General features: G+C 39.9%; 1 protein-coding gene across 4 annotated transcripts in view; it reads right to left on the bottom strand.

Annotated features, from left to right (window-relative positions):
- MYRIP (myosin VIIA and Rab interacting protein) overlaps positions 1–18,093 on the bottom strand; it is a 111,816-nt gene that overhangs the window by 83,301 nt on the left and 10,422 nt on the right. Inside the window, exon 1 of one of the 4 annotated variants that reach the window (XM_030971395.1) lies at positions 3,230–3,251. The exons of the other annotated variants lie outside the window; for them this stretch is intronic. The gene's annotated coding sequence lies outside the window, so the exon portion shown is untranslated. Of the gene's footprint in view, positions 1–3,229; positions 3,252–18,093 lie in introns of those variants that run through there. 4 annotated transcript variants of the gene reach the window in all.

Here is an 18,093-nt window from a genome sequence, read left to right as displayed (position 1 = left end):
TAAACATTCTCATAGCTTTTAACTTCTTTGCATTTAGTGAAGTATATTTTAACAGTTGGAGACACACTGGAGAAGCCCACTAGAAGCAAAAAAGAAAATGTACCTTAAGTTTGTCTCTGTATAAACATTAAACAGTTTACAAATGTATATAATGAGACCTGGCCCTCTACGATTGTAGCTGCTGAGACTTTTGGTTGTTCAGTCCTTTCCTGAGTGGGAGAGCATAAGAAACCCCCAAAATATTACAAGTATTTCTTTTCAGATTATGTTCAAACATCACTTTCAGATCAATATATTTTAAAATAGCACCTCTGTCATATGCTATTTTACCAGTATTCAAAGATTCTGTAAATTCCTTTGAAAAGCAAGTTTAGGATGGGGTAACTTTGTGTCTATTTTATGATTCCCAAGCAGATCTTCTTTCTTTAGATTAAAATGATTTTTTTCCTAAATTCATGAATAAGCCACAAACCCACCTTTAGCTTTCTAATTCCCCAAGAATTATGATGATCACTGGATAACAGAGGTGGCTATTGGGGGACAAATAACAAGGCACTTGTGAGAGCAACCAGTTACACGATCACAATTTTTACTTTCTTCCTATTGAAGCCAGGGCAGGAGCAGGGCCAGAAGTCCAATTCCACTGCACAGGGAAATGTCAGCAGTTGAAGACCCTGTAGTCTTTCTCTCTCTCCTCACTGGCCTTCTTCAGAAGTTATAGCCAGAAGCCTGCCATGACCTTTAAGGCTTCCCAAGAGTGAAGGCACAGCAAAGAAAGCTTTATAGCAAAAACAGAGGCCAGGTCCAACCACCCATCAAAAGATGGTGGAGAATGGCACAGCAGGAGAAACCTGATTGACCATGGGGCTGTTACACTTTCCATGTGACTGAATGCCAAGGACAGGCTGCATAAAGTCTCTCAGTGAGAGGGGAAGAGAGGAGCAGGTGGAAAGAAGCGCTTAGCGTATGTCAGAGCTCAGCTCCAAAAACACCTGCCAGCACCCTGCACCACTGCAGACATTTCCAGGGTAAATCCATGCTCATAATACATCAGCAACTAAATCTGGTCCCTTTGTTTTCCCTACTATGCTGGTTCATCTTTGCTTCCTCCCCACAGCACTGTGCAAGCCCTTTTGCTCTGTACTGCATCTAATATTCCCCTGACAACTCAGACATTAAGGAAGTAAGTCAATGCATGCAACTAAAATCACCTCACATCTGGTGCACGTTACCCTGCACCTGCACAACTGCACAACCTTTAAAAAGGTTCAACAAAGACAATATTTTTAGTGGAACTTGCTGCCACATCCTTGTGTTTAGTTTCTTGCTTGACAGAGACTGAATATCCAACCACATACAGTGTGGAGCCATGGAAGTAGAGAATACCCTGGTGGGTGTGCTAAGTATTATAAAACTTGGGGAAGAGAATGAGGCAGGAGTTCCTGACTGGCAGCTTGTTCCAAACTCCCATACCCTGCCTGTGCTTCCCACCCAGCTGCCAAAAATTCATATGGACAAACAAGTGGACCTCACATCCTTTCAAAGAAGTCCCCCGGCTGCTAACCTGGGCATATAAAGGTACAGGTGGTTTCTTGGTCTCCCCCTCAGCCTTCCACTCCTACTGCACACTCTAGCAGCTCATGTATATTTTCCATTACAAGGGCCTTCCCTTTTAATTGCAGAAGCATTGGCAGGGATGGCAGAAATTTCTCATTAGCCTCCTGGCAAAGGACAGAGCCAGAACAGAGTTGTTCTTCCAGACTGGATATCAAGAGAGGAAACTCCACTGAAGTTTTTATTATTATAAAAACTGGGATCCCCAGGCTAGAGCCTCTTTAATATCTTTGCAGCTACTTTTCCTAATGACAGCCAGAGCTACGGTGGCTGTTGCTTCCAGAATGATGAATAACTATCAGTTATTCACAGCCCTATTTTCTACCATCAGTACAAAGATCATCTCCATAGCACAGGCAGCAGAGATGGGAACAACTCAGCAACAACATGCCCAAGGTACAGTCTCTCATAGCATGCCCTCTGTTTAAATTGATTATAATTGCAAGAGGGGCACTGCATCCTTTAAAGCTGTGTTTATAGAAGAACAGGAATATGTTTCTCAATGAACCAAAATAATCAGTTACTTGAACATGCCTAACTTCTTTTTTTCTTGCTGTCCATCCTACAATAAAAATAAACATCCAAGATTTTTGAAGCTGCTGCAGCTGGCAAGACAGAACACAGAAGAGAGAATTATCCTCCCATTACCTACGCTTAAGTATATGCAGTGGAGTAACATTTCAGCTTCTGCTCACTTCAGAAGTGGTGGTTCCCCCTACATTAGTGGGATAACACACCACTTCTCCAGCGTCACAACACAGATGCTGTGATGCATCTGGCAAGACTTCACATTGATGCTTGTAAAACCTGTGTTATGACTGCAGCAGGAGAAAACAGTGTTTAATGTTAATTCTGCTTCCTAGAATACACTTAAAATGCATTAAGAGAGAACATATGCAGGAACACTACAGAATGTTTGTCAAAACACTGCCAATACAAAAAAATAGATGCAATGCTGAAGGAAACATGTCCTACATCAGTTACAGAGAACACGGTAGATCATCAAAACATCATCAAATCAATAAGTAGTTTATTTGCATCAGTGAGCTCTCAGCAAATCTGTATGTCCAAGGAAACTCCTGCCACAGCTGTGTCCACTTCAGCACTGCATTGCTTGGGATTTTAGCAGTGCCAACAAACACTGACTAAACATTTATACTTACTCACAAATTTAAGAAGTAAAATTATTTTATTCATGTAAGCCTCTCTGTTGACAGATTTGATTTTTAAAGTCTGCATTTGGGGAATAAGCTATTTCAAACCATTATTTAAGGTCATTATAAATTTAAAGATAAATCAAAGCATCTTCAAGAAAATCAATGCTCCCCCTACATAGTCCAGATAAATATTGTGCAGAGATACATTTGGCACAAGTTCAGCAAACCAAAACTTAAAATTTTTGTCATGTTCACTGCATCTCAGCATTCAATATTTCAAGGTACTCCCCATCCTATGATTAAATCACACAATAATGTTACAAACTGAAAGAACTGCATTGCAAGGACAGTGATGCACGACACAAGGAATGAAGTCATCTCACTGTACTATCATGCACGACAAAGATATGGGTATTATCATTAGAAATGGTAAAAAATAAAGCAATAAGCAGATTTACCTGAAGTAGTAACTGTGTTCTATTCCTGCTTTGTTTCATATTCCTTTGCAGATAAACACCCCTAAAGTATATTCCCCACTTTGCACTAATGTTTTATTCACAGCATATGTACTCCTCATTATTAAGTGAAGAACTGTAAGGTTTTCAGAAGGAAGGCAGAGGGTGGGGGGAGCAGAAATGCCCCCATTCCCAGCTCTGCTGGCTGAACTCTGACGCTGCAGGTGGACCGAAGGATGCTGCTGGAGGGAAGTCGCAGTGTGTGCAGCTCCTCTCAGCAGCGCTCCTCTCCCCAGCACACGCAGCGGAACAGCCTGCAGTGGAATAACAAGAGAATTTCTCAAGTGCCAGTGTAAGCGAAGGAGGGGGTGTCAGGGAAAGCAAGGGAAGAAAAGGCTCGGGAAGCTGCTTCTCTCTTCAGCTAAGATGTGCTGCCTGTGTGTCTCTCACAGGGGTCCCACACAAGGATAGGCACACTAAAGATTTTAAGGCTCTGAGATACTGTGTAAGATCTAACACAGGGAGTAGGCTAAAATAACCAACGTTAGGGAATGCAAAATATTACATTTCCCATAGCAATATCAACACCTCCCTGTTACAGCTCCTGTAACGTGATGTACATTTTGAGACAAATAGCAATATGGTGTGAGATAACATCTTTGGCCTGAAATCTAATTGCAAAATCAGTTTTGCTACTACCCCTCCTCAAGATTCATTTGACACTAAATTTTGCTAGAATTTACAGATACCATTTTCTCCAATGTGTTCTTCAGTATTTTCTCCCCTCTGATGATGAACAAACAACTTAGACATTAACCCTTGCAGGTGCTTAGACAGTCCTGTTTACAGCCCATTACTGAACAGTAATCTAAGTGACCACAGAGATGACAAATTACTCTGCATGTACAAAAAGTCAGCAAATCTACACAGCACATGTGCCAGACAATTAGACTTTTATCAGATATGTGCAAGGCACATCCAGCCATCATGTAAGTGGAGTGTAAAAGACCTGCTGAGCCTCAGGCTGAGCATGAGGGTTATTCATCTGGCATCCCCTGCTGCAGCTCCCAGGCAGCTCCAGGGGCTGAGCTGATGTACAGTGTATGGCTCTGGCACTTTCCTCCAGCCCTGGGGCTGGATCCTGGGCACATGTGGATCCCCCACATGTGATCTCACAGGCAGCCCCAGCACCTGACTACAAATGCACCTTCTGCATTAAGCAACAGGAGTTGAAATGTTTGCTTTCATACATATTATTGCTAACAGCAGACTTTTAAAGGGAATTCTAACTATTAAATTACTACAGTCTTTTGTCCATGCCGACTTTAATGACCAGCCCTAAGGGATATGACCCCAATTTTCCCTCACCCATAGCTTTAAAACAACAATATTACTTACAACTAGTTGTTTTAAAAAAGCAATGGTAATGGTTATTGTATTAATAGTATTCACAATGATACAGTAATGACTATATTTTGTAATCCAGTAATAATAACTCAGAGAAGTTTCAGGGAGAATTTTCATCCCTGTGTGGTTTATATATGCTAATTCCTATGCAAATTAAAAACACACTGACACATCCTATTATAATACTTGTCCATTTTGAACATGTATTTGGTGAAATCATCACAGTCATATTATGCTTTGGAAGATGAACACATCCCAGCCTGTACTGTTGCCACGACAAGAGATGAGATATGGATCTATCAAGTGAGTGTATCCTCCACTTAGGGAGGTGGGTGTTCAGTACCACTAAAATGGCATGGACAGTGGGTGGCAGCAGGTTATAATTTCTTCCCTACATTATGTAATTAGTTCTGTCAATCCTGACCTTTTAAAAACTCAAGAGTATAAGAAATAGAACAAACTGATTTATTTTTACTTATTGCTTCAATATTCTATCATTTTAGAATCGTATTTTCTGCTCTAAAGAGCTGAGCATCACCACTATTTTTAAGAAAGAAGCCTGAGTTTCCATTACTGTAGAAATTGAAGCTTTAAGGGGAATCACAACAAGATCCATAATAAAATCATGACTGCCAGGAACATCACATAGCATGTGAAGAAGAAATTCCCTAATGACATCGTATTGTTGATGCCTTGAGAAGGCTGACCTAAAACAGAGGCTAAAAGGAGTTAAAGAATAAAGTTGGTATTTATTAAAAGGCCTCAATGGATACACCTTGGGCAGTACAAGAGCCCAGCCAGGGCTACACCCAAGATGAACCCAAAATGGCCACAAAAACGGATGACTGATCACAAGGTCTCTCACTTTTATAAGTTCTGGTCCATTAGCAAATTGGAGTTAATTGTCCAATTATAGCTTCAGATTATGAAATTCCATCCTTGTTTTTCTCTCTTCAGTCCACCACTGTTTATGCTCTTGGGCTTGAAATTTGGATCAGTTGTCCTTGGCCCCAGCTAGAAAAGGAATTGTTTTGCCTACCCACTCTGTGAAGAGAGCTTACCATCCCTTAATATGGAGCTCATAACTACACACCAAAACAGCACAGAATCTGAAAGATATAAAAGCTAAAACCTAAGGCATCATTGTTGCTAAACACAAACTACTGAGAACTTACGAGGAAGGAACAGCAAGTAATGTGAGACCATGAGTGTCACAGCAGTGTACAACAGAGCCCAACCGGGACACTTCTGGATGGGAAAGGGGAAGGGGCTTGTGAGGGAACTGACACACAAATATCAGCCCAAAAGGCAGTGCCTGCTCTGGTGACAGCTGTGAGAAAAGGCAAACAGAATTGTTGAAAAAATCTTTCAAAAGAAGAGCATTGCCTCAAGGCTGAATGGCTCTAACAAGTCAGGATTAGGGAAATCATGAGCTGAAGGCATTTATATGCTGCTTACCTTTACAGCAGCCAGTTAAGAGTGGGTATCCTGGTCTGCTTCTACATGCAAACACAGTAGAGCATGACTCCAACCAGCCCTGAGTGAGGACAGTACTATCTATTCTCTCTCTTAGCTCCTGTAGATCTGGATCTAACCATGTGTAAGACCTTTGGCTACTCCAGACTCCAAACAGCAATACAGACAGATCACATAGGGAATCAAGTATTCCAAAACTTGCTATGTGGCTCAAGGCCTGATCATGAGCACACCTTGCAGATACACAGGGCCAGCTGGTTGATAGACCATGTGCTGACTGAGCACATCTCACACTTGGGCCACCTACACTAGTACAGGACATGCCACAATCCCCTGTGAGTGACACCAGCATCAGCAGGAACAACACTTGCATGAGTCCTGATCTAAGTCCTGGAGATATGATAGCTCTGACACATCAAAAATAGAAGATTCTTGTCATTATAGCTCCCTGTTGTACACTATTAACACATGGGCCAGGAACATCCATCCCTTTGTGAAAACTAGGCTCCTCGGGACTGTACATGAGAGATAAGTGGTAATAGTGATGTGAATCCCTATTGTTACAGGGTTGGAGACCCCAAGGCCTCCAACAAAACACAGAAAACTGTACAAACAAGAGGCATTCCTTGCCTAGGGGAGCTAATCATCTAAATGAAAAAGACAGGCAGGGAGTTGGAGGGAAAGCAGAAGTGCAGAGAGGTGAAAGCAATTTGCCCAAGGCCATGCAGCCAGTCAGCCAGCAAACCAAAAATAGAGGCTGACCCCTTGATTGTCAGGCCATTGTTCTCTCCACTAGACTGAATCTCCCATGGCGAATGTGACATTGAATTGGTATTTCTGTTTTGATGCTGTCATTTTTAAAAATAAAGCATGATGACAATGTCACTGTACTGAACCGCTGTAATCGAGGCCACACAAGCATTTTTAGAAGCAATACCGTGGAGAACTTTTGCTAAGAGAAGAGAGTAAGGCCCCTGGACACAGGGACTGGAAAGCATACCCTGACTACCAGCTACTCCTCTGCCAGGAGAGACAAGGGTTACTGCAGTTCTGAAGGCTCTATAAAACATCAGTGCCTTTACCAGAGCAAACCCTGGACAAGAAGTGCAGCTCAGGAATGCAGCTGAGGTCAGACACCATTAGCAACTGAGGAAGGATCTGGCCCTGAAGAAGACTCTATGGGTGTCTGCAGTAGCTCTCAAACTGGCAGGGGAAATCTGCCACGTGCAGAATGTGGCAGTGCACGTGAACTACTGCTGACAACTGATCAAGATCCTGGCTGTTCTGGACACCACTCCAACCTGCAGGGTGCTTGTCCTTTTAAAGCACAAGTTTTCAACCCCCACAAATGCCACTTTACATGTAGTAAAGTCTTCCAAAAGACCTGCATCTACATTTCTAAAGGGCTGCACCAGCGTCACTTCAGACATCACAAACACAAGACTTCCACCAATGTGTACCTGAAGCAGTTTTTCAGATAAACTAACAAGCATATGTCATAGTACCTGGAGGACTCAGCAGGAGAACAGCCACACATGCTGTGTTCATGGAACAGGAATTCAATTACCTTCATTTCAACTTTTCTCAAGTACATCCATATTTTACTACATTAATTCCAGAACAAAATCATGCAGAATTCTTTCAGTTTTTAAACACACTCAGCCTTCATACCCCAACTGGAAGGCAGCAAATGTTTTTCTGATCTTGAAGAAGTACAAGAAGGAGGATTCAGGGAACTACAGGCTGGTCAGACTCACCTCAAAACCTAGAAAGCTGATGGAGAAACTTCTCCTGGAAGGCATTTCCTAATACATGAAAGACAAAAAGGCAGTAGTCAGCATGGAATTACAAAGAGGAAATCATATCTGACCAACCTCATTGCCTTCCTCAATGAGCTGACTGGCTTGATGGAAAAGCAGAAATCACCAGTTGAGTCTGAGAGTTGACTGGTTGGAAAGCAGCTTTGCCTAGAAGGACCTTGGGGATCCTGCTGGAAAAGAAGCTGACTATGAGCCTAGAACACACTATCATAGCAAAAAAAAAAAAAAAAAAAAAGAAGAAGGTAAAACAGCATACTGGGCTGCATCCTCATCAGAGGAAGTTGACCCTTCCTCTCTAGTCAGCACTGATGTGGATGCATCTGGAGTGCTCCGTCCAGTTCTAGGTTCCCCAGTACAAGAAAGACAAGGACTTACTAAGAAGTCCAGGGCAAGACCACAAAGATGATTAAGGACTGGACCATCTATGGGAGATGAAGAGGCTGGAAGACCAGAGACTCTCTATAAGGGAGAAAAGAAGACTACCAGAGACTCTTTATAAGGGAGAAAAGAAGACTACTACTATAAACACTTGATAGGAGGAAATTAAAAAGAGGGAACCAGGCTCTGCTCAGTAATGCCCAGTGATAGGGCAGGAGACAACACAGGCACATGAAAACACAAAATATTGTATCTAATCACAGGGAAACACTTCTTTTCCATTTGAGGGTGGTAGAACAGTGTAACAGGCTGCCCAGAGAGATTATGGATTCTCCATGAAGATATTAAAAGCTTGGCTGGATATGTTCAGGGAAAACCTGCTCTAGCTTGAACAGTGGGGCTAGACAAGATGATCCCAAGAGGTTGCTTCCAACCTCAATAACTCTGTGATTTGTTGGCGCCTCAGTACATAAACAGCACAGTTTGCTTGCAATGACCCAACTACAGCTGGTGCAAGTGTATGCGAGTATCTCCCCACGGCTTCTTGGTGTGCTCTCTCTCCTTCTGCCAACAACAGATTGCATCAAATTGAAGAATTTAATTCCAGTCTTAAGACTTAAATGTGACAAGTAATTAATTCCTTAATAAGCCGTTGTAATTCACCTTTGTATCTTGTGTCCTTGTGACAGCTGCTGTGCATAGTCCACTCTGTTCCCCCTTTTGGCATGTGAACTGTACTCATTTACCTCATTCCTGCTACAAGTGAAAATGAAGAAATTAAATTGAAGGGAAGTACATAACTGATTTCATTATAGAAAGCAGAGGAAACTACCTTACAGAAGTAATCATGTCTGGAACAAAAGTCAGAGAAATTTGTGAAATGCGAGTGAAACATTGCAATTTATGAAGATATTGCAATCAACTATTAATACAGGAGAGGTAGAGACTCACATTCAGACACTGACATGTCAGAATTCCGTAAGTGAAGGAAGAAAAGTATCTTAAATGCCTAATTTACCAATGTTAAAACATTCTAACTTTCTTAAAATATAAGCTGACAGATTTCAGCATATTATTAAATGTATATTATATTTAGTGCTTGCTCCTCCTTTGGGGGAAAAAAAGAAAACTATATAACTGAAGAGTAAAAATTCCACTATTCCTAGGCAGAGTTGATCGAGAAATCAGTAATTCTAGATTTATAATGCATCTTACAAGCTAAAATATTGACTTCTGTACTATGATGACAATGTTGGTATGGCAACTGGTCTTAAGATTCAGTAATCAGACATGAAAACCTCTGGCTATGGCAATTCTGGCTTCCTCTTGTAATCTGCACAGCATGGCAACACTTCAAAACACAACATTGTCAAACTAGAGTGAAAAAAACCAAACAAAACGAAGCTTGGGAAACTTATGTTGTGTAATTTCTTGGAGAAAAGAAACCCAAAACATTAAAATCCCTAGTAAGATGGCAAAGGTAAAAAAAGAGGTTTTCCAAAACAGATGAATTCCATAACAAAGAACAATAGTAAAGTAAGAAAACTGAAGTTGTGGTTTCCCTTCTCTATGCTCTAAGTCCACCATATTCTCAAGTCTGGATGGACACATGGATTTTACTTCAGTATAGCTAAAATTTGCAATTTGAGGTCAATACTGTTGTGTAACCAAAGAAAGCAAGTAAGAGCCATACCACAAAATACAAATCCAAACTAAATTTTGCGTTTCTCACACTACAAAGCAGACGATTGTGGCTAGTTTGTTAGAAGAATTAGTACAGGAAGAGGCATATTTGGTTATGGCAAAATAAAGTTCCTCAGGACTTCTGGATGTGCAGCATTCTGTTGGAGCACTAGTTTCTAGCAAAAGAAAAGTTCAGTTACTCTAGGCACAAACTAAATCTGCCAGCAAGAGAGGAGAAATACGGGTTAAGATTTCGCAGTAAAACTTCAATATGGTCTACTGTTTCCAATGTCACCTTTAAATTCGAAATAAGCAAATCTCTCCCACTACTAAATTTTCCTTTTCGTGGTTAACACTTAAGGAGCAGTAAAAGGATCTTGAGTTCAGCCTGGCTTGCAAAGACAAGAGAAGCCACACTCACATGATCAAATAATCCATGATGGAACAACTCCCAGCTCAGCATTAATTAAGGTTATAAATTGATTTTAAGGCTTTAAAGGAAATTTCCACAGCAGGCTGTGAGGAGGAGAGCAAGCTACCTTCCAGAAGGAAAACAGTACTAGAATTTGCCATTCAATATCATACAGGATTTCTGCAGAAAGTCCATCCATATTAAGGCCCCACCATGCCTGACAAAAGAGAAAAAAAGTATAAAGAGATAATTTCTGCCCAGAAAAGCCTGAAATCTGGCAATATGCAGAACAATCTATGAACAAGATGCAAAACAATCTGATCTACCAAAGCCACAACGTATGTTCTTAACCACAGCACATGGGTGGCTCCACTACAGCAATGTACTCCAAGATTTTAATTAGACTGCAGTCAAATGAACGGACTAGGTTTTATTGCCTCACAGAGCATATCTTACAACCCCAAATAAATTCCTGATCCCCACTATGAGAATAGAAATTAGGGAAAAAAATGTGCCTGAAATGGAAACTAGACTCTTGCTTTCTGCTGTATGCCAGCACCTGCTGGTGTCTTAATGCTTTTCCAGCAAATGAAAACGCATTGCAAAACCAAGCAGAATTAGAACAGAAAGCAATATGGCTCCAAGGCAGTGTGACACCCTTACATGATGGCTCCTTGCTGAAACCATCTACTTAAGTGCAGAGAAAGATAAATATACCCTGTAATGCAATTAGCTTCTAAGCACAAAAGGGGTACAATAATCAGATAATTGGCATTACCAATGAAAACACACAGTAAGAAAGGAAAATACTCATCAGTGGTAGGAAGTGTTACAGGTTGTCAGGAGCTGGGCAGGTAAGGCCTGAAGTATATTGTAAACTGGCTTATTATTAACTCTTACTCTCTTAAGATTACCTGGCATCTCCATCTGTCCTTCATTACTTTGATAAACTTCAACTCTCTGAATTGTGTTGTGCTGGGAATTTGCCTAACATCAAATATTTAGAAAAAAATATCAATGTTGTTCTGCAATTTCTAATGATGAGGCTAAAAACACACTTTTCACATCTTTGGAAACACTAGTCTGATTTTTTTCCTTGAGATGCTTTGCTCTTGCATGTGTTGGAGGACAACTTCTGATCTGAAAGATACCAGAAAGTTTGTGCATTTTCACTCCATGAAAACAAAAAAAGAAACCTTGGCAAAACGATGTGATTTTGAGAAACCACAGTGAAGTTTACAGAGACTTTGCAGCATGGTGTGACTTTGCCAACACACTCTATGTAAAAATAAATGCTCACTGAAGCACACACCCTTGCAAAGGCAGGAGCAGAGCCTGAGTCATCTGCTGTTTACAGATCTCTAAGAAACAACTTGACAAAGCACCACATTTTACTCTCAGGCTGCCTCTCAAAGGGTAACAACCACCTGCTGCTCCTCTGGCCTCCAGTGCCAAAGACCTGCAAGGTTTGCAGAAACAGGCAGAAACTGCTAAAGATGCACAGAGGTCTCAGTCTAATAGCACAAGAGGAAGACTTCTTTTGGTTTGGTCTTTTCTTTGCAAGAGGACTACAGAAGCTGTGAAGATTCCTGTATAATACTAGCTGTGCCTCCAGGGCAATTTTTGGCTTATTGACCACATTACTCTCAGCTTCTGAAACAAATGAAACAAATAACAGCTTTAACCTCTAGATAGCCCTTTTTTCTCTTCTGCACTGGGACCACATTAAGTCAGATGTCCCCGGGGCAAACCAGTGAGAAATCACAGACTGAAAAGAATTATAATTCATATGTTTGAGTTATCCTTTCAAAGTCCTCTTTCTTAATTGTTGCAAGACATATCTCTCATGTGCTCACCATTGCACCTTAACATGCTCTTTAAACATTATGTCTCTAAGATACTTAGAGCATTAGATTGTGTTTAACTGATCCCAGTGATTTTCTTTTTCCAGCCCTCAAGATTCTACAGAATGCTAAAAATGTTTAAGAGCAAAGAAAGACAACTAGATCACCACTGATTCAAAGAGTAAATATATTGTATTTGCTGATAAAATATAAAGTTGGTAAAAGTAACCAGAAGCACTAAGATTGACTTGAACTGTATCTTTTCTCAATAATAACCAGCTCTTGTATTTCAAGGGAAAGCTAGAGAATGGAAAAACAGAAAAGTGAAATGTTTCCAAGGAAATATAATCAAAGACCAATGACAACTAGAAGGTCTCTGGGAAAATGGCTCAAGCTTTAAATAGCAGGTATGTGGTGTAAGCACAGAATCATAAAGAAAGGAATTTTTCTGCAGAGCACATTACATTTTTCTTCGCATTCATTCACTTGTGTGTTCTGAGTTTTCCCAGTACCTGACCTACTATTTACAAGATGAAATTCCTAGTATTTTTACTGGGAAATGAACTGCCAAAATTGTCTCAAAAAATTGGCGTCTTTTTACCCCTCTATAATTTCAACATTTGGGTTTAAATTTTAAGCCTATTTCAATCTAGCACTGCAGTCAAGAGTCTGTAGAAATAAACTTAAGTTTAAAAAAAAAATATATGCAAATTTGTCATCCCAAACCCACCAAACTAAAAGGTCAACTTACATCTCAAATAGATCCAGCTACATTAAGGTATGTGCCTGCAAAGCAGAACTACACAAAGAGTTAAAACCAGTACCAATCATAGCCTGCAGTCCTATAAGGCTCACAGTCCCAGGTTTAAGATTTTTAAAGAATATTTTTCATTCCCACTCATACTGTTCTGTGGCACGTGGAACGTTGTGGTTCATTTGGGAATGCAAGATGAATATGTGGATATTGAACAGAGCAGGGATAGCTCAAAGTGGCTGTCTGCCCCCAGAAGCACTGAGATCTACTCCCTTCAAGAGATCGGTGAGTAATGTGCATTTTAAAAGACTGCCCTGCTGAACAGAAAAGTATAGGGGAAGTAATTTTGAGACAGCAAAGGGATTTTAAGATTTTCTGTCAGTGAAACATTATGTCTTAATTCCCTGCTGAAAAAGAAACTTTCAATATACAGAATGGCAGAAAAACCATGTGGCAAGAGAAAATTCGCCTTATGTAACAAAAGGCTTCAGTGATTCAGTGAAATGGGAAGTCTGAACAGCTTGCTCTGTTCTATCATTATGCTATATTATGGAGAGAAATTATTTTTAAATTAGATTAAATTAAAATTAATCAAGATACTTATAAAATTTTCAGAATATTAACATCAACCCCCTAGATGTATTTCTTAATCTTAGCAGCAATATGAAAGATACCTCCTGTGAAGTATCTCTCTGGTGGAGCTCTGCTTCAAATATTTAATTCATTTTAACTTCAATTATGGAAACACAAACAGTATTGACATAATAACATCAAGTAAATTTCACAGATGATGTTAGTGAATATTTATTTATAGTTCATATTTATTTATATAAGCTAAACCAGGACCATATGATCCCACTAGATATATGCACACTGACTCTGAAAGGCAAGGTTGATTTCAGGGTGATTTTTCCTCCCTCTGACAGCACCACTGTGGATTTTTAAATATCCTAAATTAACATTTCTCATGTCCTTCTTGTAATGAGGCCAAAGACGTTGTAAATACACAGAAAAGCCATTTAGACATGGTACTTTTACACACAACTAAATCCTTGGCATCAAAGGAAACAAAGAACCTCAAATGACATCTTGCAGAGGCTTTGTGTAAACCACAAAAGGCCCTAATTTGTGATCTTTCACTGTAAACTTATGAAAACAGGAGTAACTGGAGAAAAATAACAAAAAAATTGATTCTTTTGGAAAAGTAAAAAGCTAGGTAACTCACCTCACAGAAGGAGCTTATTATCGCTTGGAAAAAAAATATTCCTATTGCAAACCCAGACTAAGTTAGCAATTTGATTAAAAAAAAAAAAAAAGAAGGGAGATTGTACAGCTCCTTGTCATAAGAAAAAGCAAAGCTCATTTAAATCTTGATGTCAGCTTGAATTAATCTATTTCAGACCTGGAGCAATATCCCCTGATGCTGCAGGTTTTTTAATTATTAGGTATAAAAGCAGCAGTCTAATAAATCCAACAGTAATGATAATGGTAGAAGCATTTTACTTTCTGCAGACTCTCAGAGGCTGTAAATGCTGCATTTATTCTGAGGACAGTGTTCAGATTGAGATGAATCTATAGAAGCATCTGGAGACAATTATTCAGCTAGAATTAAAAGCAGAACAGACCTGTGAGATGTGTGCCTGAAAGGAGCGAGCCTTTGTGCTCTGGAACAAGCACTGTGCCAGTGTAGGGGCTCTGAAGATTTGTTATGTGGGTTTTGGTACCAAGGAACATTTTACCTCCTCTAGGAAGATGCTGCACTAGTGAGAGCAAGTCATTTAAATGAGGAAAAAAGATGATTTTGTTTGTCTTACATATATGTCAAATAGGGAAAAGAGCCAAACAACCAATATGTTGCTGTTCTGACAGAATTAGAAGTCACATCACAGAGAAGCAATAAAGATACTTAGCACCTGGTTCCCTACCCCAGATCTCTATAGATTTGCCAGAATCTTTGCTACCAAAGGCAAAAGACATTTTTAGCACAAGAAAGCCATCACAAAAGCATGGTAAGGCAGTTATGCTTTCTGGCTTGCCTCAACAGAAACTGCCCGCTTACTAAGGAAAATCTGGCTAACACACACAGTCCCAGTTAAAAGCATTCTCTGGTTAAGCTAATTGTTTCCCACCACATAGTGTCTGAGTTCTTAGTCTTTTTTCTTGCAAAATGTAAATAACAGAATTTGGGAGGTTCTATCAATAATGCTTAAATAACACCCTCCTCAATACACAAAGCACATCGGCAGAATGATCCAGATCTTACTAATGAAAGGCAAGGATTGTGTTTGTTACATGCTGGTTTTCTCTCATACATGTTATAACAATGGAAGTTAGTTGAAACATGCAGGATGAAACATGTAGGATATAAGTTAGCTCACTCTATACCTACAAGTCCTGCTAAAAGGAAATTAATTCCCTTACAGAATCTAAATTCTCACTTTTATTAAGTTCTCATTCCTGGCCTGGGTCCCCAGGTGCATCTTTGTAAACTTCATCTGCTGGTCTTCCCAGAAAGAACAGGAGCTGTCATTTGTGTAAGTACACCCATATCTGATTTCATGAACAGGATTTGCTATGATTTAAGAAATCCCATCACAATGGACCAGGCTACTTGTGAAGAATCTAACTATAGGACAATTTTTAGAGTTTACTGTATCAGCTGTCCAATTTCAACCCAATCAGCCGGCCCTGGACACAAGCCTGAAACAGTCTGTTAATCTGAATGTATGATAATGTCCATGTGACAACCAGAAGAAGCACAGTTTTTAGATTTTTACTTCACTATTAAAAAAATTATTAAACCCATGAAATCTAGCAGCTAAAGACAGCTACTACGGAGGAGGTGTTTCCCTTCGCTAAATGCAAGGCTTTATTTTTATGTTTTGGTTTTTTTTCTGATTGAGATTTCCCATCTGCTGTGTTCTCTGCTAAGGAATTTTCCAGTGAGCTCTCCTCAGATTTTACTTGACAATCATTTGGACAGGAAAGGCTGCTTTTCCCACAGGTCTCTTTCAGGTTCAATTGCACTGCCTTGACCATTGAAAAAACACACCACTGCAGTGTGAACCAACTTTTAAAAATCTACAGGGTGGGGTTTTTTTAATCTGAAGACAGAAACCCCAGCTCTGTGTCCCCACCATTCCAGTGTTTTCCCATGTTACAGCAAACAGGGCAGCAATATCTGAGCCATCTTGATGCCTTTTTGAACACGGGCCTACCTTGTGTGTAAAACAAAGTAACATGCTCTTCTGCCTTGGAAGGCCTTTCTGCAAACTCTGGCTAAAGTCAGGCACAGAACACACAGACACACAATAAGGACAATAGAGAAAAGTAGACTGGAGATGCTTTCATTCTGATAGATGAGATGAGGCTCTGGACTGATCCTTACAGAGGACGCAGAAGGAGAAAAGTTCTAAAATGTCTGACCTAGTTAAGTGGATGGTGTATATGCTGTTCATCATTCAAGACACAGTAAGTTTACCAGAGCCTGGAGCCTTCCAAAACCCTAATTTCCCATATGGAGCCTGTTACATCCATGGTTTTTATTTAAACTCCAGGCTCCAGGTTTGCGTGACAGCAAGTAAAAAAAAAAAAAAAAACAAAAAAAACCAAACCAAAACATATATATATATAAAGTTCACATGAGATTTATCAAGGTAGGATAATGGAGTAAAATAGGGAAAGCCAGAGTGACCTACTCAACACCAGATGGTGAGCACCTTCTGAGCAGGAAGCAGAATCCAGGTCCGCCTTCTACTTCCTCACCTGAATTCTGTCACCTACAGAGTAATAAAAATACTTCCTCCCTTCCTGTACTATAAAAATTACTATAAAAACTTTAAAAGTCCTCATATATATCTGTGATATAAGATATGTAGGGAGATGGAAGAAATGCTCTTTTCCTCCATAGCAAAATCTGTGTATTAATTTTCTACCTTTAAATATACATCAAAGTTACGCTGAAGTTCTTCTGCACTTCAGAAACCATTCAAAGACATTTGAAATGCACAGAATGCATCAGCAACAATCCAGGAAAATGTAAGTGTCCAAATAATTTTGAAAGCCATAATGATGCCTTCATAACCTAAATGAAAATTGTGCAAATATCAGACAGCTCATGAGATTCAACACAATTCAGAAGTCATTGCCTGGTTTCAACAATGAGAAGACATACATTCACTTTTTATTTTACAAAGTAATTCTGACAACATTTTTCAGCTTAAGCAATGCTGCAGTGGCAACTTTTCAATGTGCCCTTTAATAACTGGAGTGGTACATGTGAACTGAGTGAAGCAGAATCTTTGTGTGATAGGAGCTAATAAAGCCCATGAAAAGGCTAAACCACACACTGTTTTGTAAAATAAGAGTTCAGAAGCAGTGCTGATCTGTATTTACATTCTGCTAGCACCCATCAGGTGTTCTGTGCCTGAAACTTGAGCAGAACATAAGAGGAGGTGCTTTCCCAAGAAACTCTACACTTAAACATAAAGGAATTACCATCATCATGTATTATATTTCACCAAAAAGGACCTGGGGCATGCCAAGTGTAACACAGCTGCCTTTAGACAGAGATCATCTGAAGGAAAGCTGACCTTCAGAATTTTGAGGCAGTAATTTTCTCACATGATGCTCTAATATCAGTAACTGGTGCATCTGCACAATGGCAGCTGTGGGAAGGACACTGCCAAAATTGTAGCAAACCTTCCAGAGATGACATATACGCTCATTTAGCACAACGCTCTGTATCCCTTTGAAAGTCAGCAGATTTAGATAAAGCCTGCAAGGTTGAAGTCCTAGCTGTCTGAGATCAAAGAGAGTTTCTGTCCCAAAACTCCTTCCTCAATGTTTTTCACATCCAGATTACTCTAGATGCTGTTATTGTAGCTAGTCCATGCTGATCACCTGAGAAGCTTACTTGGCATCCATTAATCCTATCAAAAGTGAGCTGTCACAAAAAAAAAAAAAAAGGTATCATAAAAGTGATATCATTACAGAAAACTCAATGTGCATTGTTTTGAATTTACCTCTGCATTTTTCTCAGGCTCTCACTTGCTGCCTTTGCAAGCCCTGCAGAACCTGTTGTGAATCACTTG

This window comes from Camarhynchus parvulus, chromosome 2, assembly GCF_901933205.1.
Source record: "Camarhynchus parvulus chromosome 2, STF_HiC, whole genome shotgun sequence".
NCBI lineage: Eukaryota > Metazoa > Chordata > Aves > Passeriformes > Thraupidae > Camarhynchus > Camarhynchus parvulus.
Note: the sequence above shows the minus strand (reverse complement) of the source record. Positions and strands in the feature narration are given on the sequence as shown.